The 27,374-nt window shown below is 39.5% G+C and overlaps 1 protein-coding gene across 2 annotated transcripts in view; it reads left to right on the top strand.

The window, feature by feature from the left end:
* Positions 1-27,374, top strand: part of LOC139693703 (lachesin-like) — a 702,929-nt gene that overhangs the window by 214,772 nt on the left and 460,783 nt on the right. For both annotated transcript variants that reach the window (XM_071591961.1, XM_071591968.1), the window contains one exon: positions 18,162-18,275. The gene's annotated coding sequence lies outside the window, so the exon portion shown is untranslated. The remainder of the gene's footprint in view (positions 1-18,161; positions 18,276-27,374) is intronic.

The following is a 27,374-nucleotide window of genomic DNA, read 5'->3' as shown; positions in this document are numbered from 1 at the left end:
AATGGGGAAGCAATGATTCAAAAAGCGTACGTGATATGTAATACATATTGACGAGTAAAGTCACATAAATTGGAGTTATTTGTATTCGAACACAGGTTGTGATACATACAAGAAAGGCTTAGTAGGATAAATACTTTCAGGTGGTGACAACGTGTAAGCTAAACGAATTCACACTTCAAGATAGTTGAAATTACATCAATCCCTCCATTCTTCTTCTTAGGAAATACTCTAAGGATATGTAGAATGTAATTATATATAAATGCTTGAAACAAGCTACAACAGCCTTTTTATCGCTCTACCTTGAACTATATTTTTGTTAGAATTTCGTAAAAAATCATCAAACCTTATTCTTTTCAATCCTCTGTTGGTGGTCAACTCCATATATGTCGTTTTTAAAAACTTGGACATAGCCAACTAGAGTTTACCCTAAAAGGCGCCACAGGGGTGTGGGTAATAGGTATTTAGTCATAAATCATTTTGTTACCTAATTGTAATTTTTGGCACTATGCAAGCGAACTTTTATTTTTGATAGGTTCCCACTTCCACAAGTGACGTACTCTACTATTTGGATTTGAAATATTACTGGTAAAAGAATATTTCTTACCTAGATAATTAGGCTATGATTTCCTCTAACTTTTCGTCGTTCTCTGGGGTACCAGTGTGATGTGAGCTTAGGTATAATTTATCGACGTCAGTCTTAAATGCATACGATTAGAACTAATCTATAAGTCTTACATGCAATAACACTCGTGATTCATGTCGTCCCTATGACAACCCAGGATTTACAATAGTAATTACAGCCAACAAGCTCTTTCATAACATTTTTTCATGAAAGGTGTAGATAATGAATAGACTAAAGTGAGGTAACGTAGATGAATATATACATTTTCGGCAAAATGGAGGGATCTTGCGGAGTAATGCGGGAAACAGTTTACCACAATAAATAATTTTGAAAATTGAGGTTTTGGGAAGTCTAATTTTAAACTAAATCGCGGGTACCCTCGTGTAGGGATGTATTTGCTCGTATTGTTTGGAGGACCAACATTTAAGCACTGAAGTTTTCATTTAACATGGACGAGCTTTGTGACGCAGGTGGCGTGGATGCACCTCTGATTGAGTTTCCTCGAGGGACTTCCCTTTCGCCAAGTAGGTGCAATTTTTGTGTTTCAACGTAGCGAACTCCGCGTACCGGAGCCGACGAGTGCGGCCCAGAGTGGTGTTACGCCCCGTTTCTTCGGTGAAATCGATCCGACCGGATACGAAATTGAATGGCAGCCACATGTGTCGCCTCTCCCCATGCGGCGAAGGACGGTCGAAGGACCAGAGTGGTTTTGGAAGGAGCAAAGGGCGAGGCATGGTGGGAGGGAAGGGGGGGACGAATGGTACACTATCCGTGGGGGAATCTCTAGAAACGTGATGGAAGGGGAGACTGTCAACTTCGGGCTTATGCGCTTGTTCGAATCAACTCCTAAAAAATATGATCTCGCAATAATTCTTTTCTAACTTGAAATAGTATATGTTGATGTACATCGGGTGCATGGAAAATGAGACACGGGGACAATTATTCATCAGCCAAAATATTTTACATTACGTGAAGGATAAGGGTAAGAGGGAAGACTATACAGGTGTACTTCGTTTGACAAGCTGCATGCATATTATCAGCATAGGAATATACATGTGTATATATATATATATATATATATATATATATATATATATATATATATATATATATATATATATATGTGTATATATATATATACACACACACACATATACACACACATGTATATGATATTTGGTTACTGGATCGTCTAGGTTGAGGATCTTTTTAAATCACAGAAATAAGTATACTTCGCCCAAATAATTCTGCAATACTCACTATAATTTTTTTTCAGAATTGGTTTCCTAAAGACGTAAAGCATTGTCAGATGTGAATGTAGTTCATCTTCTAATTAATATATGCCTCTTGGATACATCGATTCATCAACTTAACTAATATTTCTCTCCTAGAATCACTCTGAAACTAAATTATAAGTTGTCAAATGGTCAAATAATGTTGTCGTTGTCTGCCATATGCTGCATCCATTAAGTTCCATTGTTCCCCATCATTCTCTTTTATCGACAGATTATTATTTCATCCAATACTCTCTTTCCAGATGGATCCATCCTCCCTCTCTGACGCGCTAGGTCTCGAGGCATGCTCCGTTTTCTTTATTATTTATGAGTTGTTTTTCGGTTCTTGAAAACCCGCCAGATTCATGTTTTACTCCGTCGATAAATGATTCTTCTGGCACGAACTCTCCTCTGCCTCTTGCACCTACTGTAGCAACCGTAAGCTTTTGGCTCTTCGTAGCGTGCGGCCGGGTAAATTATTTTCGCAGGAGCGACCGACATGGGCGGAGTGAATTGAGGGATGAGTGTTGGTTTAGACGTATTTAGGGAGAAGAGGAGTGGGGGTGGTAAAGGGGAGGTAATGGGACTGGGAGAAGAAAGGGGAAGCGTCTTGATGGGGTGCTAGTGGGCGGAGTACCCTGGGTTTTGTGAGAGAAGGAGGTCGCCAAAATGAGCGGCATGCAATGGGGCGACTGGCGAAGGGAACGGAGGGTGCTTTCGCGGGTTGGAGAGTGGTGGGGCAGGAAGGAGAGGGAGTGAGGGGAGAAGAAGAAGGCTCTGTGGTGGAGAAAAGGGGGTAACGAAGGAGCGAAACGGACACAAAAGGGCTGGAGAGGGAGATGGAGAGAGCAAGGGGAGGGGTTTTGGGGCCAAATGGGGGGTGTTATGGTGGTAGGGCTATGCCAAAGGGAGGAGAGGAGGCGGGAACGAAGTGCATGGAAAAAGGGTCTGACTGACTCCTCTCTCTCATCCCACCGCCTCCCTCTCGTACACACGACGGCTCGCATTAAAAGGCTGCTCATTAGAATGAGCCCCGGGGGCGCCTGTTGAATCGGAAGGCTTGGTGGCGTACGGGAGAGGGTGGGAGCGAAAGAGAGGGGCGAAGGTGAAGAGAGGGGGAGGCAAAAGTAAGCGCCCTCTGAGAATGTGTATGGGTGTGAGTGTGTGTGTATTTGTATGAGGGCTTCGTTTCGACGTGCCACTTCTTCGTCATCTTCATATCATCTTCATCTTCGTAACCGCGGCAATTCCTCTACCCCCCCTCCACTAGCCCCGCCCTCTCTCTCTCTTTACGAGTCGAAGTAATGGTATGCGGGAAGAAGGGAAGTCTTCCTTTGGTCGTGGGTTGGACGTCCTCAGCCCAAGAATCTCTCTCCCCTCCTCCCCCTCGTCCTTTTAACCAAGGGTAGAATGAGGGGGGCTGACGAGCAGAGAAGCTAATTGAGAGCGATGCTGAAGCTCCTCCTCCTTCTCCACACGTATTAAGTCCGTGGTTTTGTCTGGGACCATTTTAATTGTTACGCGTCTCTGAAAAGAGGTGAGTGCTAGGACGGTAATATGGGAGTGGGGGGGGGGGGGTCTGGCAGTTGTAAAGTGGCTCAGTAGCAGTAATATTAGCAGTACCTCGGTGACTCTTCCATCCTCTCTCCGTCGCGCGTAATTGGGGTGTAGGGGGCTAAGCAGGCAGTTTAGGGTATGTCAGCACTAAATAGGTCTTGCCGGCATTCGGTAGTGAATTGTCAAGTTCATTAAAATTACATTAATATCAAAAGTAAATGTAATTCTTGCAAGAAGAAGCCTGTAGCTTATTTGTAAAAATCCGCGTTGAAAAAATGAGACCTTTAAATTTACCATAAACCAACTTTTCATCACGTTAAAATTCTACGTTTGCCGTTCTCTTTTTAGCTGAAAGGGTGTAAGTTAAGCAGCATCACACGGCTATTTCTAGAACATATTAGGAAGGTGTTTTATTTGTTGAACACTATTCTGCGGTATGCATTCATTTTATAAAATACTTGAAATCTCGAGCCTAAACTATAACATGTACGTAGTCGATCCTTCTTCAATCTGCAAGCGAAGTGAAAGTCCTGTGATATGATAGATGCAGTAATTTTGTATAAGAGCTGTTTCATATTTTATGGATTTGAGTATTTATTTAACCATCGAAATAAACATATGAAAAAGCTAAAGTTTCTTGGAACTAGAAACACTCAATTAATGAGTGGCCCTTTGACATTTTACTCAATTTACTTCAGGATCATATCTGAAGATAGATGTAGAAGTGAAAAAATCTTGATATCATGTATAAAATTTTTAAATATTTACTTGCAATAATGTTACCTCTTTCCGTCTGATACTCTCGTGATGATAAAAAAATATTCTGAGTGACCCTATTGGGTGCAGTTATCGCTCAAGCCAGCACATTCCTGTGGGTCATACGAACACGCAAGCTCTCTAGCAGGTCAATAGACCATGCTTTTAATTAAAGGTATAGGTTTTCTTTTCCCCCCTCAGTTTAGGGTTTTTATCAATTTTTTTGTAAAGTTAAATAAATGGATATTCTATATGAAGTAATATGCTGCACGAGTCAATCAGCTGAAAATTATAATTTCCGTGACTGTAGCATTTTGTAAGCTAAAATGCTATTCCAAAAAACTGCGGTAGATGCCACAAGAGTAACTCATAACGGAGTCATCCACAAACATGCATTTCAATGCAACAATTCTAGGGTGTAAAAATCATTCGCCTTGATCGGGAATCGAACCTGGATCCCTCAATATCTGGTGGAGTGCTTTAGCCAGTTAATCTAACGAAGCGTCCGCTTAAAATCTCAAAATTTCAGAGTTTAAGAGGAGGTTTCGATGGCTTAACTAGCTTAAGCGATCCCGGTCAAGGCGACCGTTTTTTACAGTCTGAAATTGTTGCACTAAAATGCCATATTTTCAATTTCTCAATTTCAAGATTTTTGTTCTCAGTGAAATTTCATTTATCGCATTATTCAAGCATGACCCTAATTTTATGAATATCCAGAGCCAAAGTGAGGTGGCTGTCGACAAACACTACTGGTTTTTCATTTCTTTATGTAGAATCCGGACCCAAGAGATAATATCCTGCCATAAACGTGAAAATTTTTGCAAAGTGTAACGAAGGCAACCAAGTTTCGGCAGCAAATAAAATATTTGTTACCCTAAAGGGAAAGAGGAGATTTTTTCGGAGATTATGATATCTGTGAAAGTACCGGATTCAAGATTGTTTCGTTTTTCAATTAAAGCTTTCACACTGGGTATAACCAGCGTGGAGATTGGAGTGGAGATGGAGGATGAAGAGGAAGTCATTTGTAGAAACGTTTCGAAGTAAAGCAATTGACAAAAGGAGAGAAAAACATTTCAATCTCTCGGAAAAGAGATTTGCGTCCGGTTTGGTGATCTCTCCGGAAAGAGTTCAAGGGAAATGGGGTGAAAGAGGGGTGTCGAGTTATTAAATGATTTCGAGTCTCGACAATCCAAGTATCCATTCTCCGCTAAAATTTTCCCTTGCCCGAAATATTTTTAGTCTCGGAACAAACAGACGAAAGCTCAACTCCACGCTTCCCATCGTAAAACCATCCGCGTGTATCTGAGTAAGTAGCTGAATGAACAGCCACCAAAATGAAATAAACGTCTCGCCCTCACCGGGCGACGGGAGTCGAGGTTATTATTATGTTGGCATTGTGACGGAGGGAAACAATTGAGGGGAAGGGGGAGTAAGGCCATCTAGTTGGGGAAGGCAGGAATGACACGGAGAAAGAGGTCAACGAGTTCGGAATAAGTTTCTGGGGACATTGTTCCCCTGCAAAAAGATGCATCAGACCGTCGTCAAGATGAACGCGAAGTTTTCCTATCGAGTAGCAAAAATCCGCCAGAGTCACGGAAACTTTCTCTTTTTCCAACTCCGCTGGGGATTCGTGCTCCTCTCTCCCTCCCCCTTTCGAGTACATGAGAGTGCCAGGTGTAAAACGCTCCGGGGCAAAATGAAAAGGAGGGATGCGGAATGAAAGTCAATTCTGAAAGTTAAGAGCGTCTGAAAGTTTATTTTGGGGCGATTTCATTTTTTACGGCAAAAAAAACCTAAGCCGACAGTCGCTACGAGGCACACCTCCTATTCTTCACCTCCTTTATCGCCATCTCTCCACTAGTCAAAAAATAAAATAAATATCCATTCTCATTTATGCGCAAATTGAAAAAACATTTATTTTTATAAGGGGAAATAAATTCTTTCGGCCTGAATATTATTAATCGTCATAATCCCTGTTAACGTCAATCTCATTTGAGGTATACGGTAGCCATGGTTGAATTTGATTTAACTGTTGGAATGCACCTAATGCTAAAGCGTTTTAATACATATTTTGTATCAAATCCTAAGGAATTGCAAGCCACAGATGGGTATAACTTTAATTCATAGTTGAAGATATCCTTGGCTGAAAATTATCGAGTTTTACGCATAAATCTTGCCTATTTATGATAGTTTTTAAATATTAGCTGGCATTCACCAGAGTTCGTTATAATTATTTTTGAGTCATCGTAAACTCACCCACCTTTTCTTCATTGCTGTGAAATGCTTAAAAATGAGATTTTTTTCAAACTAAATAGGTAATCAGTTCCATTTTGTACGTTGATAGATAAATTGGGAGAACATGGTCATTCTTGATTCTATCAGGTTTTATCTAACTTCAGTTAAAAGGAATCTTAATGGATACGTTTCGCATTCCGCGGTTGTTAGCTGCCAACACATCAGATCAGCTCATTAGTGATTCAAAAGCGTTCCTGCATATTAGGAAGTCATCATGCTCGGATTATTATTAGCGCACCCTTATTGTCTACGTAACTTACTATATGCTTGTTAGTTCAAAATTCCATTGAATGCTATCAACTATAATTACAGCAGTTTGAAGGAGGTCATTCCAAGAACCTGAGCATGCGCGAATTTTTAGAGCCAAGCTTGGTATGAATATTGGCGTTTAAAAAACTCACCAGGAAATATATTCGGGGGGGGGGGGTGGATGTTGACATATTTTTTGATTACCTTCCAGGCACAATGACAGGTTGACGTCGTTGTCAAATCATGTTAGCATACATTAACGTGCTTATTGGGTTAAATTTATTTTTCAGACTACAAGTGTCCCAGGCTTGTAACAGAGGGTGTACGGGTTTTTGAGCTTTACTTTTCTTCAACTTTAGGCTTGAAGAAATCTTCTCTTCAATATTTATTAATATAAAAATCAGGGCCAAAATAAAGTCATTGCATCGTAGTCTTTCCGAGCTAAACTCACATTTATGGATTGTTAGAGATCAAGCAATTTCGAATTGTGGCAAATGATTACCCAAGTTGATTAAATATTAAAATTATGTATTAATCACTAAGATAGTTTTTATAAATGTAAGAAATTTAATTTAATTCCATGGTGAAATTGGCTGATTTTTTCTTTGAGTTTTTTTGGAATGAATGAAATTTTGAGTTTTTTTGGAATGAATAAATGCGACTTATTCATCAAATATTCTGTCCCATGTGTGTAGTTTTTCCGTTTCAGATTCTATGAATGCACGTCCAATAAAGGGTTGTTTCTCATAGTCTCCAATTTTATACGATAATTTTATATTATCCACTCCAATGTTAAAATTAATTTTCTCGCAAAAGTTATTATAGCGTACGTCCGGAAGAAATTAATTAGTTGGGGTATTCGTTTGATGTATAATTTTAAATACTCGGTGGATAAACGAAAGCTGGAATTACTAAAGGTGCATTCCAACGTTTTTAGCGGATATATCAAAACAAATTTGTGTAACAGTTCATTATGTAACCTTTATTCCTCCTGGAAGATATCCATCAGATATATTTTTCGTTGATCTTTGCTGATTCACTTATATCACGCAGCGCAATAGTTTTGCTTTTGATAATTTTCTTTGTCGATAAATATTGTATAGACACAAGGACTTATCCTCTCCCTTTTCGCTCGCGAATGCCCTGTGATTGGATGTGACTTTTATCCCAGCTGCCAACGCAGATAATTCCAGGAAAATCCTTTTGCACGCTGCTTCCCGTCTGGGGTTTTAACAATTCCTCATTGATATTTTCCATAGCATAGTTTTTCGTAAATAATTTTTGAGGTGGGAAATATGCTTGCGTCAATTAAACTTATCTTTCACATCTTGTAACAGCAAACTCTTAGGGGGTGACAATAAATCTTTGCATGCATTTGCACGATAGGACAATATCTATTTCCAATACCTTGGTTTATAAAAGATTAGAAATAATTTTTGGTTGAAAACGGTGTGCAATTCAGTAAGTCAGGTAATTCAGAGGTCTTATATTGTTTCCTTTCTTGATCTGGAATTCCAACTTTTGTAAATTAACGCTCGTTTGTGAAATAATCCTTGCAATTGAAGAATCAATAAACAAATCAAAGGATGACTTAGCAGATCTACGAGCTCTTTGAGCATTTTGTCTCCGTCTATGGGAGTTGGGGAACAATGTTGTGATGTAGCGAGTATTGTTTGCACTCCACTCAATTCCTCTCTCATAAAAAAATTTAATTTGAATGACATGGTCAAAAAAATTACGTTCAGTATCATCTTCTTCTCAAAAAGGCTTTTACAGAGACATGTTCATTTTCTCCCTCGATTTATTTATCCAGCAATTCTTCAACATATTCTTCTTCAAAATTAAAACCTTAAACATTTTTAACGTTGTGAAGCCTTACAAAACGTAATCAATACATCATTTTAAATTAATGCATAAACACTATTGGAAAATAATAATAAAAGTTAAATAACTCTTCAAAAACATGGTTAACGTCGACTTAGATTCATGATTTCAGTAACCTAGTTTTCAGATTGAATCTTAAAATACATTGTCACCGTGCAATACATAATTTCCCCTACACAAAGTATAGAGACAGTAGTAATTCTGGCCCAGGTTTCTAAACTTGCCTTATTTCAAAGGAATTAAGACCCTTCACCATTACTTCTACCGTTCTGTTTTCAATACCTCATGCGCTTTAGTTTACGGGAGTATTGAAGTATGTGGGCAAGTGAACGCTGGGCTAAAATTTCTGTAGTCAGAAACTCATGTAGTTATTGTGTCATTTACGGGCTCAAAATCAAAATCTTATGATGACTTATATTGAACAGAAATATTTTTACAGCCATTTAGGGGTAAAAAAAACATATCCAACGCTGGTGTTCCACAATCGCCAATAATATTTCCTTCAGTGAATAATTTTTTTTAAATTTAAATTACTGTTAGTGTTTAATATACTCTGCTACCCCTAGGCGTCAAAACAGATTTTTACAACATTAAAGTCGGGAAACTGGCTACATGAAATAATTAACTGCATACTTCCCAGGATCTTGAAATTTTTTCTACATAACCTGCAATTTAGTCAACGTTTCCATGGAATTGTTTCAAAATAATTAAAACTATATCAAAATAAATTCCGAAGAAACTGCGGGAGATGCCGCAACAGTAACTTTTAACGGAGTCATCCGCTAATGTGCCGCTAATGTGCAGAGGACGCCTCGGTAGCTTAAGTGGCTAAAGCACTCGACCGGATATTGAGGGATCTGGGTTCGAGTCCCAGTCAAGGCGAATGATTTTTACGCTCTGAAATTGTTGCATTATATCAAAATAATTAATTGACTGTTTCCATTTATTTATCGTTCAATCACCGGATGCCTCGAAACACATGGCGGCATCCGGTGATAGTGGGAAAGAGAATATTGTGATTTCGACCTGCACTGGTGATCCCGCACGGGTAACTCCTTTCTCCGTTCGGAAATCGTGCTTCACGTCTCAATCCCTCCGCAAAAACTCGACGCCGAGCAGTGAATCCACCCCGGTTCCGTCACTATCGCTATCGTTGAAATCACTCGCTGGAGAAGGATTAACGGCATCATTTCGACGTAAGAGATGCCGAGAAGTGAACGGAACACTACCGCGTAGCCTCAAACCTAAATTGACAATCTCCTTTTGCCCCTCCTCCCGTAAAACCTCATTCCAAACACCCACCTTGCGCACAGGTCCCGCAGGCCGAGCGCCCACAAACGAAGGAGTTTCGGGTTTGCCGGTTCTTTAGGGATGCACCCCTCCGATTCCTACCACCCCACGCGCTCCTGCATCGAACGATGAGCGGGAAGGAGAGAGGGAGAAACACCCGCCTGCTCCGCAGAGGCGCCGTCGGAGGGCGAGGGATTTCGGGGCGAGTGAGGAAACGGTGGTGTGGGAAAGACGAGAGGATGCGCTCGGCTCCTCCGACGGCACATCCTATTGACAGGCGACCAGCCAAGCATCGCTCGACCATTTAAGTGTTTCGGAGCGGAAGTTCAAACCGCCCTCCTCTCCTCTCTCCTTGTCTATCCTTCTCAACTCAACCCACTCGAGCCGGAGAGGTGGGATGTCGGAAGGTGGGGGAGAATGCAAAAGTGGTGATGCCTTGCCGCCGAAGCCCACTGCCGCCGAAGATAGAGGAGAGAGAGATAGAGAGGGTTCTCGTAGGGAAGGATGGATACACGAGAGCTCAAAAGGACTTCACTCGAATGCTCAAGGGACTAAAATTATAAGCAACGTCGTCGTAGTGGAAGGTAGGAATCCGCACGGTACTTGGATGTACGTGAGTAGTTGTGTGGGCTTGTGAGTGTGTGTGTGTGTATGCGCGCGCACGTGTGCCTCCGTGTTCCTCTCGGCTCGTGTCTCCCTTCCCTTCTCTCAACGCGCGGCTTTCCAAGCGTGCGCGCCGTAGTCGTGTGCACGCGTCAATATTTGCGCTCGCTTATTAATGGGGAAGAGATCCTGACTCTCGGTAGGGGTTGAAGCAGGCATATCGTTCGTCTCTAGCTGCCTGTCGTCGTCTCTCCGATCTCCCCTCTTCTTATCCGCCTGGATAGAGGAGAGAGCCATCCCACCATCCCCTGAGTGCTCTTTGTGAGATTTCCCCGCGTAAACATTGGACAAGGCGCGATTGTAAATTGGGACGCGTCTCGTATCCTCAGGCCGTCGTCGTCCTTCATCTGGGCACTTAAAAATACCACGTGTGACTTATTACATACGAACACAAATATGTAGAAAATCTTTTCAATTTCCAGTTCCGTCTATTTTCAGTGTGCTAATTGATATTTGCACATCCACGTGACGTAATTTTGGCATCGATTCAAACAGCACTACCTTAGCAATTGAATAAGTGCACTGCACGGAAGTAATTGAATACTTCCTTGCAAAGAACGGGGACACTGAATAAATAGGTTGCTGCATTTTTAAAATAAATGGAAAAAATAATCATATTTATTAGAAATAGGAATAAAATAAATAATCAAAGTTTCCAAAAAGTTAATCCACAGGCAATTGATTTCCATTGACATTTAATATGTGTGAGAATCCTTTAAATTGGTGTAATGCTTTATGCTGTATAATACGTACTTGCTACCGCGGCTTTCCCTTGGCAGCTAGAACGACTAATTATATGTATTATATATATATATCGATTATACGGAAACACTCACACGAGCAGCACAATAATGGGACGGCACAATAGAACACAAATGGAATAGCAACATTTAAAAGGACACTCAAACGGTAAATTGTTCGAGCTTTCCGCCTTCTCCGAGGCCTTCTTCAAGTAAGACTGAAAATATGCTGGAGAGGGGAAAGTGTATGGGCGGGGAGGAGAGGTGTGGCGCAGGGAATGCTGGGAGGGAAATTAAAGATGGCGGTTGAGGGTGGGAATTTTGAAAGATCGGAAAGCTAATATGTACGCGGATTCTCGCGTTCTCACCTCTATATTGGTGGCTGAATCGGTTAGGGATTCTAGGATTATCAGAGAATGTTTCTTTAAAATGTGTTTTTTCTGCATAGTGAAATGCTCTTTTAATTTGATGTTTAGGTAAGGTGTTGGTTATATATGGAGATAGGAGCCATAAGTCTTAGAATCTACGCCATTTTACTTAGTTTCCTTCGTTGGGAGTGTGGCAAAAGATAGTTTCTTATGCATTTGTTCTAACATCTGATTATAGTTTTTTCTATTGGTTTTTCAGTCTCCATTGTTTACTTCAATTTGTTTAACACCAACCAAAAGTACCAGCAGTACAAAAAGGTGTACCAAAAGTACACCTACATGCCACCAGGAACTCATCAGGAAGAAGTATTCGATAGGGTATACTATCCGTTCGAGGACATAACATCAGGTACTCATGACATAGTTGTTATTTATGGATTGGAACACGATGGCAGGCGAAGGAAAATATGGTAGTGGTGTAAGTGACTTCGGTTTTGCAACAAGGAATGATCGCGGGGAGGAAGTAACAGAGTTATGTAGCAGGGAGTGGTTAATGATAAGCCAAACTTGGTTAGCCACTACAGAAGATGTAACTACATATGCAAGAAAAATGCCAGGAACCTCATGAAGGTACCAGTTAAGCTATATAATGGCTAGGCAGAGTTTTAGGAGCTGCGTGATTAATTCGCACAGTTTCCCGGGAGCTATTGCGGACTCGGATCATAATTTATCAATGCTGAAGTTTAACGTCCGACTAAAAGAGATGAAACAGGGAAAAAGGTTTATAAAATTAACGCAGAGGCACTAAAAGGATCGAAAAGGAAGGTGAATGAGGTGGCTGTAGAGAAAATCATGATTGAGGGAAGAGAGCTGGGTGCTATACATCGAAAACTGCAAAATAAACTATAGGAATAGTAAATAGGAAAATGATCAGAAAGGTAGACAATAGAAGAAAATCGAAGAATATAAGCGCCAAGTTAGGTAGAAGTAAATATAAAAAGTTAAATAAAAAATTGAGTGGCGTGGTGAAACACGCACTGCGAGGGTATGGAAACGTTACTGATAAAGGATGAAACAATACGTTATACAGGAAGGTACCCTGGGCACTGGCCGGGAGTAAGCAGAGAAAATCGTTGCAAACAATCAAAGATAATTCAGGAAAAATAGTAGTTGGACCAGAAAATATCCATGATTATTGGAAGAAACGTATGATAGAACTGGACGGTAAGGGCATTAGGCCAGCAACGTTAGACATAGGAATAGAGTGTGACGTAGATGAGGAGAGATAAGGATTAGGAGGCTACATAAGGGTAGGGGGGCCAGTTCCTTTCCCTGTGCCGGTTATGGTTTCCCAGGAAGACCTGGTACCCGAAAAATCACTTCAGCTTGGGTGGAGCTGCAGGTGCCCAGAGTGCATTGCCCGGGAATCGAACCCGTGACCCTCTGATCAGCAGTCCAACGCTCTACCCACTGGACTACCGCGACCCGCGATACATATATATATATATATATATATATATATATATATATATATATATATATATATATATATATATATATATACACACACACACACGGGTGTGTGTGTATTATTATTAAAAAAACACAAACATGCAGGTATTTATCGAAAAAATACAAGTAAATATAAATATATTTGTAAATACTGAAAACTAAAGGCATTGCATTATAACACAACACAATGAGCTTTAGCTGGAAAATCATTCAACTATTTCTTGGGGCCCGAAATGTACATGTATCTAAACTCTTAAATTATTCTTGAGTATTCTTAGAAAATGTTGCCAGGTCATCTTGTTGAAACTCAATTATTGTATATTGCGTCAATATTTCCCAGACCATTATAAAGTGAATATTTACGATGAATAAATAATTGAATAATTTTAATTTAAATTTTTTCACGTAAGGCAGCTGCTAGCTTTATACCGAATGCTATTATGTTACAAATCAGCATGAAACTTGACTTTTTTATAAAATTAAGGTTATCCACCACTAAAAAATACTTTTACCTGTACACCGAGGAAAATCTTGCAAATTATAACCGCTTCTCTTTAGGATGACCCTTTGTCGTTCTGAGAACCTTCAAGTTGGTCGATTGTCAGCGGAAAAAGATCTGTGACGGCAGCCGTGTCTGGCTTGTCAAATTTTGTGCGGAGTTGCACTGACTCCAGGTTAGTAATGACTCAACGTTTTTGTGGCGTGAAATTCCTAAGATAACGATTTACTCTTCTGTGGACTCTCTGAAAAGATGAGAGGAGGAAACCTATACGATATTTTTGTAGTTAACGCAGAGGTAATTAGTCTCCCTTCAGTGAACAAAAAGAAAAGAATCGCTTGAATGGTAGTATAAAAAATAAGATATTTTCAAACATTACAAATCAGAATAAAGAATTTTCAATGAAAATATATGGAATAAACTAATTTTTCATGTATATCATATCAAAATTTCATTCTTAATTTGTGCACTTTAAAGACCAATGATAAAAGTATGTGGTAGGTAAAAGTATTTCCAGTATGCGTTAATGCGTTAATAATCGAGACTACACGCAAATATTTTTGATATTCTCCCATTCTGTTTCTTTAAGGTTGAAATGCATCCCAATTTAGTTCTTCATCACAGTAATCAGGGAACTTAAGTGAATTGGAATATGTTCTTTACAATTCTCGAAAAACGTTTGCATGGTTCTAACTCAGCTGAATACCGTCTTTCAGATTGTCTGAAGTACATCGTGTGTGTTTTAAGTGGATGGTGATAACAAAAAAGATCACTACTGCAGTTGTCTCATTTCCAGAACCTCTTTGATCTTTCTTTTTGTCGATCTCATTTCCCCATTACATTATTTCCCACACTCACCCTCTAATTCAAAATCCTAAGAACTTTTTTGCAAATAAAATAAATGTATTAAGAAGGTTTCTATCTCTCTATGATTGGAGGAAAGCCATGTCGGCGTAATATATGCAAATCCTAAAAATCACTCTTAACATTAAGCGCAGACAGAGTATCAAATAATGTCAACCTACGCGTTCACTCCTACACGTGATCCATGAGCGTTGAAAGTGTTCTTTTCAATCACAACCATGCCGCCGCACACGCTGGTTGGAACATTTACAACGTTACATTCCGGTGAAATATCTTATTTTAACACATCCACGGAAAGTCATGCGCCATGCGAATTTGTTAAGGGGAAATCCACGGAGTAAACCGCGGCTTTCGGGAATTCTCGGGTGCGCGATGAAGAAACGCACGCCGTGATCTTCGCCTGTCAGTGGCACGTGGAGTGAAAGGATTGCGACGGAGCACAAAGGAAGCCAATATAAACGGCTGCTCTTTGGTGCAGAGGGGAAGATTTAGAGCGGTAGTGGAGAGAAAGAAAGAATAGGGGGACTCAGTGCACTGCGTCTTAGTCAAGACAGTATGATCGTAGAGAAGGGACGCAGGCAAATTCAAGATTGGCCCACGGGCCGCAGGGGTCGCGACGGATTGGTGTCTTAAGGAGTGCTGTTGTGGTAATGCGCTATAATTTAAAGGAGAGGGAGGCGGTTCTGGAGGAATAGGAGGAGAGGAAGTAGTCAAAGGAAAGGGTTAGGCGAGATAGACGGCTGGTTGTTGGACGGAGGGTATCGGGCTGAATCGAGGAGGAGTAGCAGGCATCATGAAGGAGATGAGAGTAGTTGAAGTCATCAGATTACTTGAGTGCTGGAAGGCGATACGAGTATTTGGGTTTATTAGTCGGCGAGTAACAAGCAGGCTAGTGTCTTCCCAACGGTACGTAATAAGGGGTAAATACCGCCAGGGAATGGTGGGTAAGGTTAAATTGCGGTTGTTTCGAGATTAGTTTACCATTAATTGCATGTGAGGGTTAATTCAGGGTATGTGCACTTAACCACGCTAGCAAACTGTGGTAAAGGAGAGTAATGTTGCCTGAGTGATTTGTTCTAATCGGGGCACATTCATAATTAGGTCAAGGTGGGGATTAAGAGGAGGGGAATAAGAGAAACAGAACATCATTATCGCCCGTCACAACCGCAATAACCATACCAGAAAGCAGTTAAACCTGTGTATCGTATACAATCAAATCAAAGCTGTAGGGCTTTTGCTAAAGTCAGTGGGACTAAAAATATGTAATATATTAGTACGGAAATACATGGGCATGATATAACTTGGTTTAAAAGACAAATCAAAACATTTCTACCTGAGAAAATTTATTACAGAACAATATTGCGTGTTTGATTTTATTAATTATAAAATATACCAGGTATGTGCGAAATATAACCTATGTGTAAGTAAATGTGAAAAAAAGTTCCATTATTTTATACGAATGGTTTTCTGATTTCCTGAGAAATCTATATTTTGTATGACATATCCCATGTTGCTGTTGCTCAAAAATCCTTGGACAATTGAATTTCCCATCCGACGAACGGTCTTAAATGCACACTAAGTGGCGTCTCACGCCCAAGAACGTCGTCACGTTAATACAGAGATGCTGAAAAATCTTACGGTGTGGAGAAATGGTACCCCAAACTCGAATACGCGGACCTATTTAAACGTTCACGATACCAATCCGGTCAGTTTGCGGAATGTGTACCGATTACAATACGCACTACTCGTATAAATGGCTTGGGTCGTGAATTTTTATATTTTTTCCAAACGCCGCCCCTTCATCGAATGAAGGCCATGAAATTTCTCGGGAGCGAAACGCCAACGGGTGAGACTTTTTGATTACCCTGATTCGGTGCATAGTAGTTATACTCCCACCCCGATCACTTCGAGTGGGCGAAGTTGAACAGGCAACAGGGATTTGCTCGAAATTCAGTCTATTCTCTGCTCGACAGTAACTAACTATAACTCAGGAGGATTCATTTTGTGGATTGGCGTCCCTCGTTCTGAATAAAGTTCAAAAAGTTGGCACAACTCACTCCATTTCAATTATTGTGGAGTCATAAGAATCCTAAATAGAGCAGATGCCATCCGGATGTATGCTTGAAGTGTTCAGATTATTTTTCTTGATTTCTTCATTGCTTTCAAGCAATTAAATACTCCGTATTGTTAAAAATCGCCGCTATATTTTATTTATTTCTCCACATATAATATTGCTGCGCAGTGAACATCAATGTCGGAGTTGTTTTAATGTCTGGATGGTTTCTTGACGTAAGAATCGATATAAATAGAGAAATATGAGTGTTTCCAGACTTCAACTGTTTTCAGACTTCAGCAGAAGATGCGACATGAATAGTATCAAACGGAAGTAATCGTGCCTACGGTCATTGACTCATCTCAAAATTTCTGATTGATTGTTGCGACGGTTTATTAAAAAATATTTGAATAAATAGGCTTGGTAATAACAAACAATAAGCAATTCATATCTTTTCCAATAGTATCTTGTTGAACAATATCATGAGAAATCAAAGAAACAATTGTCAAACATAGCAGCTGTGGCATTTACTAACATAATGAAACATCTAACACCCATAAAATAGCTATTGTTCCCAGAATTTATTCCGATGTCCTTTTGGCCTCTAATCATTTAGAACAGAATAGGTCACCCATTGATTAATTAATATCACTTATCTGTAAATTCACGTGATAACATAGCTAAGAATTGGGCATGGTATGATATTTGTTTATTTAAATATTGAAAATTGAAGAAGAAGATTGAGATATTAATGTAAAATCTTGTCATTGTGAATACCTGTAGTTTGGCATTCAATTTTCGCCATCAGTAATTGCCCAGTTGTTACTAATAGGAAAAATTGAACAGTAGTTAAATAACTCTGTCTAATGTTCCTCGAGAATAGAAAAAAAGATAAACGCATTTGTATCAGTCACGTTCCGACCAAATCAGTTGCAGTAGTTAGTATAGAATGGTTATAATGAGAAATTGCGGAGTAAAGGTTACTTCACTAACATTACTTGTTTTATCTCATCAGCCGACATGTTGTGGGACTACAACAATTCTCTCGATATCTCGACTTGATTAGATTTTCAAATATCATTTTACTGTTTTGTTTAGTTTCCATTTTTATTTTCGTGATTGGAATAAATCTTCTCTTTATTTTTCTATTATTCCTGTCACACATTCCTTTCGTAACGATTTTTCACGAACGAATTTATTGGTAAATTACATTCAGAAGCTTAACGAAATTATTCTATGATGGATCGCAAAAAATGTGAGTCGTTTGGTCTAATACATGTAACGCAACTACGGCGGAATAATATCTTTCCTTTTCTTTGTAAAATTTTCCAACATTCAGTCCAATGAAGTCAGGTTTCCTAAAGGTGGTCCGGTGCATGCTACGGGTGTGTAGAATTCATGAAATAGTTAATTAGACTAATCGATCGTTGTTTCATGGTATATATGTAGGTGTGTCATAATTGTGGTACTTATTAAATCGTTTACCTTTTGATGTGTTCAATATAAAGTGTAAAGATGATATTTTTCATTTTCAGGGTTGGGAAATTGGTACACGCCCTGCTATAAACACCACAGCTGGAGGAAGTGAATGAAACCTCATGTGAATTTGGGTGAAAGGTTGATGCCGTTAGAAGAATACTGACAAAAATGTGAGTAATCGCCAGCTTCAATTGTTAAACCACTACCTATATTCATACAGCTAAATATAATTTTTATTTTTAATCCATCCAACAAAATATTCACCCTTGCGCTTGTCACAAATGGTGTGCCTGACAGGCACGGGTTGAAATCACGAAGTCCACATTCACGCCGGTTAAGGGTTTTCCAATCCATATTTTTATCTCATGGTGGTTCGCTTCTATGCAAATTTAAAGAGTTGTTCATCTTACGAAGGAGTATTTTTTGCACAATTGATGCCGCAGTAGATTGAATGGGGTTCAATTATTTATTGGGCATAGCCAGAGAAAGGCTCCTTTTTTTCTTTAGCGATAACATTGGATGCCCGGCGGAAACGCCTAACATGAATTGACAGCACTTTTAAAGTAATCGCTCTTCTGAGATTATCCCCAAAGATACTGTTGGTGTGAAGTTTTTAAATGGGCGTCTCACGGAGCTTTAACAATTCAACTGAAATACCCAATAGCCGTTATTGAAGAAATACTTTTTTTCCTCTGGCAGATAAATTACCTCTCATCTGCACTCAACAGAGTAATGGCGACCTGATATCCTTGTTCCGGAATAGTTCCCTGCAATCGCGCATTCATATTTTCTCTCTCCGGGACTGAATAATGACTTCAGAGGTAGTTCCCATTCGTGGCAAACAATGACGCCGGGAAGCCCCTTTATAAGAACATTTTTCCACTCGATAAGTTTATCTCACTCCAACGCCATACGTTAAAAACACACTGAACAATGGCCTCCCTCAGAATAATCCTTTGGTCCTGGTTTTAATTTAGCATTGATGTGACCGAATTTTGGTTGCGTAGGCAAAACCTAATAAATCATTCCGAACCCTATGACCAATTTGCTGTGTCCTTGTAAAAATAACAAACGGGCTAATCGATATCGAAGCTAAAGCCGTGAACAAATGTATTTTGGTTCGATAAAATGACGGATATTATAGTTTTTTTATATTATTATTACACTAAATACATAATTGTCTAATTAGGTAAGATAATACTTATTTAATTAGGTAAGTCTTACTATTTCAACTATCCCGTACCGTTAAATAGATGCCTTGAGTTTTTATTGCGGGCCATTTATATAGCATCAAAAATCCGATCTCAATCAACCTTTGACAACATGGATACGGGATTTTAATCATATATATATATATATATATATATATATATATATATATATATATATATATATGTGTGTGTGTGTGTGTGTGTGTGTGTGTATGTGTGTGTGTGTTTTATTCACAAAGAGGAGCGGACATATCTCAAACCTAAATGTTGTTTGCATCTGTAATCATTTGAGTAATTGCACTGGTTTTTATTTGATTTATTTGCAGCGTGTTAATGCTCACAGAACCTTTTAACGTCAAAACCTCACATAAAGATACTCCCTACCAATTCATAAAATTGTTATTATTTTGCACTGATGACTTGGAGAAGATTTCAAACCTGCCTTAACATCTGTCATGCTAGACTCTTCCAGGCAAGAAGCTTTGCCTTTTGTCCGTAGTAGGTAGCATATTTACAAAGCCAAGGGTGAGGAAGAGTCCTCAGAAAGAAATTGCAAAGAATTCTTAATGTAATAGAAATGCTCTCTTGTGCTTGCTTCAGGACAATAGCATGGCAGCATTTGGTCCGCATCTTTACCATGGTGGTAACCTGCTAAGGGGTTCTGCCTCCCAGCACAACATTACGCATCGCAGACTCTTTTAGGAAGGACGGGGAATGAAATTGCTCTTGGGAATCGTAAAAGAATTTCGCTGCGTCATCTCTTTCCTATCGAAATAAATGCCATTTCGTCATGAATGGCGCACAAATTAGCGATCCAATAAATACGTCCAAAAAATGTCGGCGAATTACGACATGTCCGTGGATCGCGATGTTCGGGTTGGAGGAGGGTGGACTGGGGTGGGGGTGGTTTTTACGGCCTACTGTCGCCCAACCGTCCCCACTTCCCTCCAAACCACCCTCTCCTCTCCCCCACACTCACTTCTCCCTCATTTCCTACACGCCCCCTTCTGAAATTCGCCCGGCACTTCTGGACACAAGGTCCTTCCTTATCCTATTCTCTGCCTCCATCATAAGCTTTCCATTCTCATTTCCTCTTGAGTTTTCGCGTCCCCTCCTCCTTACCCGTAATCCTCCCACCCCCATTATTCCGCTGAGCGTCTGTTTGGCAATAACTGTCCATAGTGGAGATTAGATATTATTGTTTTTACTGCCTTTTAGCCTATAGGTTGGGCAAATGATTGCAAAAATATGTTTTAAAAATTGTGAACCACTCCCATTCGTTTATTAGTAAACTCCAAATAATTTGCCGAATAATTTAAATGTGTATCTTTTAAATTATGTGATACAATTCCACTTTCTAGCAACCTAATTTTCACAAGGAAACAAAATTTATTACATGAGTTTAAGGAGGACAAAATTATCATAATTTAATCCTAAGTATTGTTAGAAGTTATATTTTAGAAGCTAATAACAGGTAAAATACATTCGATACGCGACGCATTTCCACCTTCGCTCTCTAAATTTCTATTGAATATTTTCACAATCGGAATTAAATTGATAAAAATAAATGTCACTGTTATCTCAAAAGTAGAATACAGTGGACTTAAGCTCGATAGTACTCGATATTTGATTCCCTTTGGTTTATTGACAAACTATCTCAACAGACTATGGACGGTGGGCGCATATTATATCCGCTTGAAAGTTACAACTCCCTATTTATGACCCCGTCATGGACACACAGGATTTTCCATAGCGTGGTGTATACATTCCAATGGCCAAATATTTCATACTATACCCTATCCTTTGCCGGACCTTTTTTAATTCTCCTTCCCTGTTTCAACCTCTTTCTTCCCTCCCTGCTTCGCGCTCGCAAAATTTTCTCTCAACCTTAATAAAACATGAAACCACGTCACTCCGTTCCTATGACTGCATTCCATTTCTCTCTCTCTAATTTAAAAAAACGAAAGTGCATATATATATATATATATATATATATATATATATATATATATATATATATATATATATGCACTATCGTTTTTGTATATCTATATATGTAAACACACACATGATTGCCCGTGCAAATAATGCAAAATTCATATAAAAGTGTGTGGGTATATACATATTAATATAATTATATATGTGTGCATATACAGCAAAGCTTGCCCACACTACTTGAACATATATCTCCCGCTGTCCAGATTGTTCAGTTTCGCGCTTCGCCGAACGCTCGATTTCCCCAACACCCTTCACTCCTCCATCCGCCACCCCCACCTCAAGCCACCGTTCCCCTCTCTCCGCAAAATTCTACCGCTCCCTCTTCAAAATCGGTCCACGCCCCCTCCCCTAATTCACCCACCCACACACATACACACACACATAGCAATCCCTCAAATCCACCCCACTCCCGAAACCCCTCTCTCTCTGTCCCCCTCATCTGTGCGGACCCACCTTCCTTCCTTTCCGGACCATGCACCGCTCCATAAAACCCTCCACCCCCTCTTCCCCTGTATCCCCCTCCCCATCAAGCCCATCCATCCACCGTCCACCCCTCGCCCCTCCCCCTCTCAGACCCTGGAGGAACGCCTCATATCTCTACGACGCCAAGTGCAAGAGTCGAAAGCAGACCTTTAAAGTGAAGCGGATACTGATCGCTAAAAGAATGGTCGCAGAGGAGGTGGTTGCGGGGATGAGGGAATAGTGAAGGGTGAGGAGGAAAAGGAGGGGATGGGAGGTCGGGGCATGTCCGGAGAACAAACGGTGGACGAGGAACGAAGGAAAAAAAAACAAATGAGTGACCCTCTCTCCCTCAAAAAAGGGGTTCTTTAACAATTCGGAGAATTTCGGAGACTACTCCAGATCAACGGAAAAACCTATTTAAATGCATAAATTCGGTCTTCTCGAAATAAAAGTGAAATAAATGATGTGTGTGGCTTCGGTTTCCAGGGGCTACGGATGAGATACTGCTACTTCGTTCCCTGAGATATATTTGTTTTATTTTATCCGAAAGAGCGATTTATGTAATGGGGATCTCTTACCGATTTGCGCCAAATTTCTCCGGGAAAGGAAGATTTTTAATGGCGATCAGTCTGCGTTGCCCATTTATCGTTTACGTAAGTAATATTGCGGATTTCTGTGAGTAAAGATTGCATTTAATGTTAGCGTATTTGATATGAATTTCATTTGCCCTTACTTGAAGTCCTAGATGACCTATTTTCAATGCGAACGATACTTTATGGGTGGCATGATTGTTGACTGCAGACTCTAGATAGCTAGAGAATTAAGTCTCCTTATGGCTACATTTTTATAATGATAGTAAAATAATATATTGTAAAGACTAAATTTTCTCCACAAACGTACTGGCCCATTTTATATCAGTTTTAACTGTAGTTTTGGACTATACCAATTTCTCATATTTTTTTCTCATGCTAGACCTAATAGCCTTTTCAAGGGTATAACGTTTCAGAAATGGTAAAAGTAAAATTTTTATGCCAATCGATGGCATTATTTCGTGGAGATTATCTGAAATAGAGTCATTACATTTTTTGTAATTAAATATCAAATTCCTAATAATTATCGTTGTGTACAGCTGGGCTAAATGAGCGAATAAGATCTTTAATGGTGAGTGACAAGGGCGGGAGTGACAAAAGGTTTTTAATATGTATCATGAAGTCCTTTTGATTTATAACTCAACGGAAGGAAAATCCCACTCGATGGGAAACAGTTGATAACTGCAACTTCGTTTTTTTAAAAAGGAATGAAAAATCTCTATCAAGGTTAACTCTGAAATCCAGCTATAAGTTTTCTAAACTTTTTTTACTCAACCAATAGGAAATTTACTGTAATTCTAATAAAATCTATTCTAATAAATTCTATTCTAATAAATTTACTGTTATCTAATAAATACAATACTTTTAAACGCCTTTTAATCATTATCAATTGTTATATATATATATATGAGATAATTGATAAAATTTCTGCAATGTATTAATATCATATTAAAATGGCCTATATTAAACAAAACTTAAATGGGAGTATTTCTTCTCGTTTGAATTCTGAATATTTATGATCCATGCCGAGCTGTATGCCCTATTATAAAATTATAAATATTTCTCACATAAATAATATCTTAATGCAACAATTTCAGAGCGTAAAAATCATTCGCCTTGACTGGGACTCGAACCCAGATCCCTCAATATCCGGTCTTTGGAATTTAAATAATATCTCTTTATCCTTAACCAGACTATAACTCTAAAATGAGCAAAAACCTCAACTTTGAACGAAAATTATTTTTCAACTGGCGAGAAAATGTCAAAAGCACATTCAATAGTGCTGGCATGTCAAAGCTCGGAGTTCTCTCCTCTCTCTTTTAACACAGGCATGATTAAGTACGAGCCACTAGTCGTTCGATGGTGGCATGTAGAACCGCCATAACTCGCACCATTTGTGGGCCGGATAGGAAGTGACCAAAGTGCCATTATTCCTCAGTATAGGATATTCGAACGCTAACTTAATGCGCGTAGAAGGATTCGACCTCGTTATCCTCATGGTCACTAAACTCGCAAGATAACTCGCATATTTTTGTATCTAACTCATGCAGTACAAATTGTATAGCATAAGGTTATTATGCATAAAAAGTGATAGATGGTTTCAGCAATGGAAACTCCAAGAATCAAATGCTATTAATACCAATAGAATAGGATAAATTTTGAACGTCGTCTTGAAAGTTAGTCACGATTATTTTTTTAGTGATGGTTTGAAGAGTTTTGAAATATTTGTTACATCACAAACAAATTATTACAATCCTTTCACAAATGATATTAATTATCAAACAAAAATTCTGTATGCAAGCAATATCGTGATGACGAATTACACTTACTTTAGAGTAAAAGATGAAACTTATGTTTGTCTACGACCATGCCTGTACATAGTGGCAATTTAGACACGCAAAAGCTGATATCCTGTTTGAAAAATTGCATGCATGGTAGGATGCGCACAAATGCCGAGTTTAATATGTTTCAGGGTAAGCTGAAAAAAATGGCGGGGGCAGTAGTTAGGAACAGGGAGAAATACTCGGTAGTTTCGGTTCTACTCTAATTTTAAAGACAGCCAAAGCTCCTCATACTCGTAGTTAAATTATTGGGCTCGGTATACGCTAATCCAATCCCCGCATGCGCAAATGAACACTGGCTATTCATGAAATATTCACTTCGCTCTTCCGGGTGTACTAACCCAGTTTTTCTAAATTGTTTATGATACTCAATCATTATTTTCTTCTATCAAATCTCTCAGAAATGCTTGTTATGAATCTAAAACGGCCTTGATGGCTTAATTGACATCAGACTCTAGAGCAAATTGAAAGCTACTAGTTCAAAAAGCGGTCAAAGTTAATACCTTTGCCATGGTGGATCTTCACTCATTTCTGTTATTAACTCGCACTACTAGGCGTGAATGTATAGAGTGTGCAGCTATGTGGCGTTTGCCACCGTGTCGTGACCATATCAAGTTAACCTAATTAGGAATGCTTTACTCGGTGATTTGATACATCTCTTTTCGTGAGCTTGGATTTTCGAAGTCCTTTTGAATTGCGTTTTAGCTTAAAATGGAAGAGGGAAATCATCGCTTTGCGCATGTAAGTGGAGTGGATTTGGTCTGTGACCAAATTATCAATAATAAAGACCCATGAACCGCACACCGAAGTGACCCATAGTGGCCTATCCCATCTCTCTCTCTTCCCTTACTTCATCCATTGTGCTTTGCTTTCTCTCTCTTCCCCGCCTCCGTGGATAGCAACCTCCATTCCTATGACCACTACCCTAGCCGTGAACAGAAGTTCATTTCTCAACGGTATAGGTTAATTCACTTCCCGTTCACTCCTGCTTGACCTGCTGATTTAGATGAATGTTAGTTCAATTATTTTCTCCTTTTCACAGAATACCGGTCTTAAGATTATTTCATATTATATTTTTGACCGTTTTTAGAGGACTTGTCATTTGATTTGTAGCTTTGATAAACGGATCCTAGAGCGTAAGATGAACATATGTCTAAAACTAATGTATGTATGCGGTTCGGCTGCTCTTATGTGAATTTTATTAGCGTTGGTTAGCGACAGTGAAATATCTCAAAAATTACCAATAGTAGATTTTTGCGTCGATATCCAACGCGAGCTCCAGGTACTTCTAAGGTATCCAGGCGGCAGTACACTATTTTAAAACTCTGCGTAGGCATGGGCCTGCCCCAGACACAGCAGTCCTCCTCTCCCTTTCTCCTCGTCCACTTTACCAGAATGCTATTTTGCCCTCCGCTTACCTAGACTCCCGCACCATCGCGCAGCCGAACGTTTGGAGGAGCGAAAGAGAGTTGAGTTGAGTGGCTGGCAAAATTGAGAGCGGGGAAATTTAGTGGAGCAGGGAGGGGAGAATGAAACGGGGAGGTGGCTGGTACCTCTTTCAACCGTGCGTTTTCCATCTGCGGCAATGCGTAGGTGGCCCGTGGTAAGGGCTGGGGTGGTGGTTGCGCCGGTGGAGGTGGGTAAGGACTGAGCGGAGGGCAACGAACAGGAGGGGGTGGCGCCAGTTACCGGATGTTTGACGGGGTGCTCATGGGTGGTGGGTGACGGGAGCGCGGGGCTTTTTCGTCGCGAGGGGGGGAAGTGAGAGGGTGAAACGTGGAGGGAAAGGATGACGCGTGAGGTGGTGCGGGTAGAGAGGGTTGGGGGTAGCCAGGAGGAGGAGGGTATAGTGATGGAAAGATGAAGATGGCGAGAGGATGAAGCGGGAGGAAATGAACCGACGGGATGCTTTGTTAAGGCTCAAGGGCGTGTGTGTACCCATAAATCAGCGTGGATGCTTGGGTAAACAAATTCCTTTTCCTGCATCAATTCGAACTCCGGCTCCCAAATATTAGATTGTATTATTTCTGTATTGGTAGGAACCACGAGAATAATTACGGATTGCAATCAATTTCTCGTGAATAGGAAACCCGAGGTTCTACCAAGTGTGAACAATTTCTTTCTGTACCCAGTGGGTCGTACGGTGCCCAAACATCTCCTCGAAAGTCACCAAATTTGGCAGAGTTCAGTGAACGGTGACAGAGTATCAAAAATTATGAATCAAAATATGTCGAACGAATTTATCCTGTTATTGGGTATTTTTGACTAGTTAGACCATCCATCATTTTCCAAGTTTAGGAAATTATAATTCATTTCTGATCTCACATCACCATAATGGAAGATTAATATTTCTCTATCTCTTTTGCATGGTATTTATCAATAGTCAGTTTGAGTAAGGAAACAGATTTTAGCAAAGCTAAAATGTTAATATGTTGACGTGGTTTTAAGGTAATAATAATTGTCAAAGGATTTATGCGGGGTATGTGCTCAATGAATATTAAGTAAATTACCTGAAGAGTCTGATAATTATAAATTTATCAAATGGGTCAATTGTAATTACATTTAGTTTGGTTTGTATTTTAATAGTGTTAATTTTTTAATATCTGCTGGTTACTTTCAAAGCACCAAGTCACCTTTTTTAAGCAGCACCATTTTCTCATGTTAGTATGAGAGTATATCGTGTGTCAAAATACTTTTGGATAAATAGTGTGCTTGTTGATTTAAGCATTTCTCATAAATAAAGAGCAATTTACTCAACGGTATTTTATCCATTAAAAATAATTCAACTTTAGCAGCAAGTTTAGCTCTTAAAATGAGGTTGAGCCGGAATGGCATTAAATGCTAGTCCAATAAAATGTCCTTATTCTACTTTTTCATCAAGAGCAGTATACAAATGAGAAGAATCTGGGGCTCTTTAAATTAATTTCACAATTTTATGGCTTTATGCAAATTCGAACTGGGGCACTTACTGTAGTTGGTAGCATAACATACTAGGTTGAGGTTTTTATGGTTGACTGCGGGAGATGGCCATTACGAAAAAATGTCGTAACTTCAAAGATTTCTAAACGCATAGGTATATCTATGTACTTGCCTGACTCTTATGCCAACTATTTTATTTCCGTAGTTTTATTCAAAATTTATATAGCCGCTAAAATGCATATTTTTCT

The sequence above is a fragment of the Hetaerina americana genome, unplaced genomic scaffold, assembly GCF_022747635.1.
Source record: "Hetaerina americana unplaced genomic scaffold, ioHetAmer1.1.p SCAF_1, whole genome shotgun sequence".
Lineage (NCBI taxonomy): Eukaryota > Metazoa > Arthropoda > Insecta > Odonata > Calopterygidae > Hetaerina > Hetaerina americana.
The sequence above is the reverse complement of the archived record's forward strand: the minus strand, read 5'-3'. Positions and strand labels throughout refer to the sequence as shown.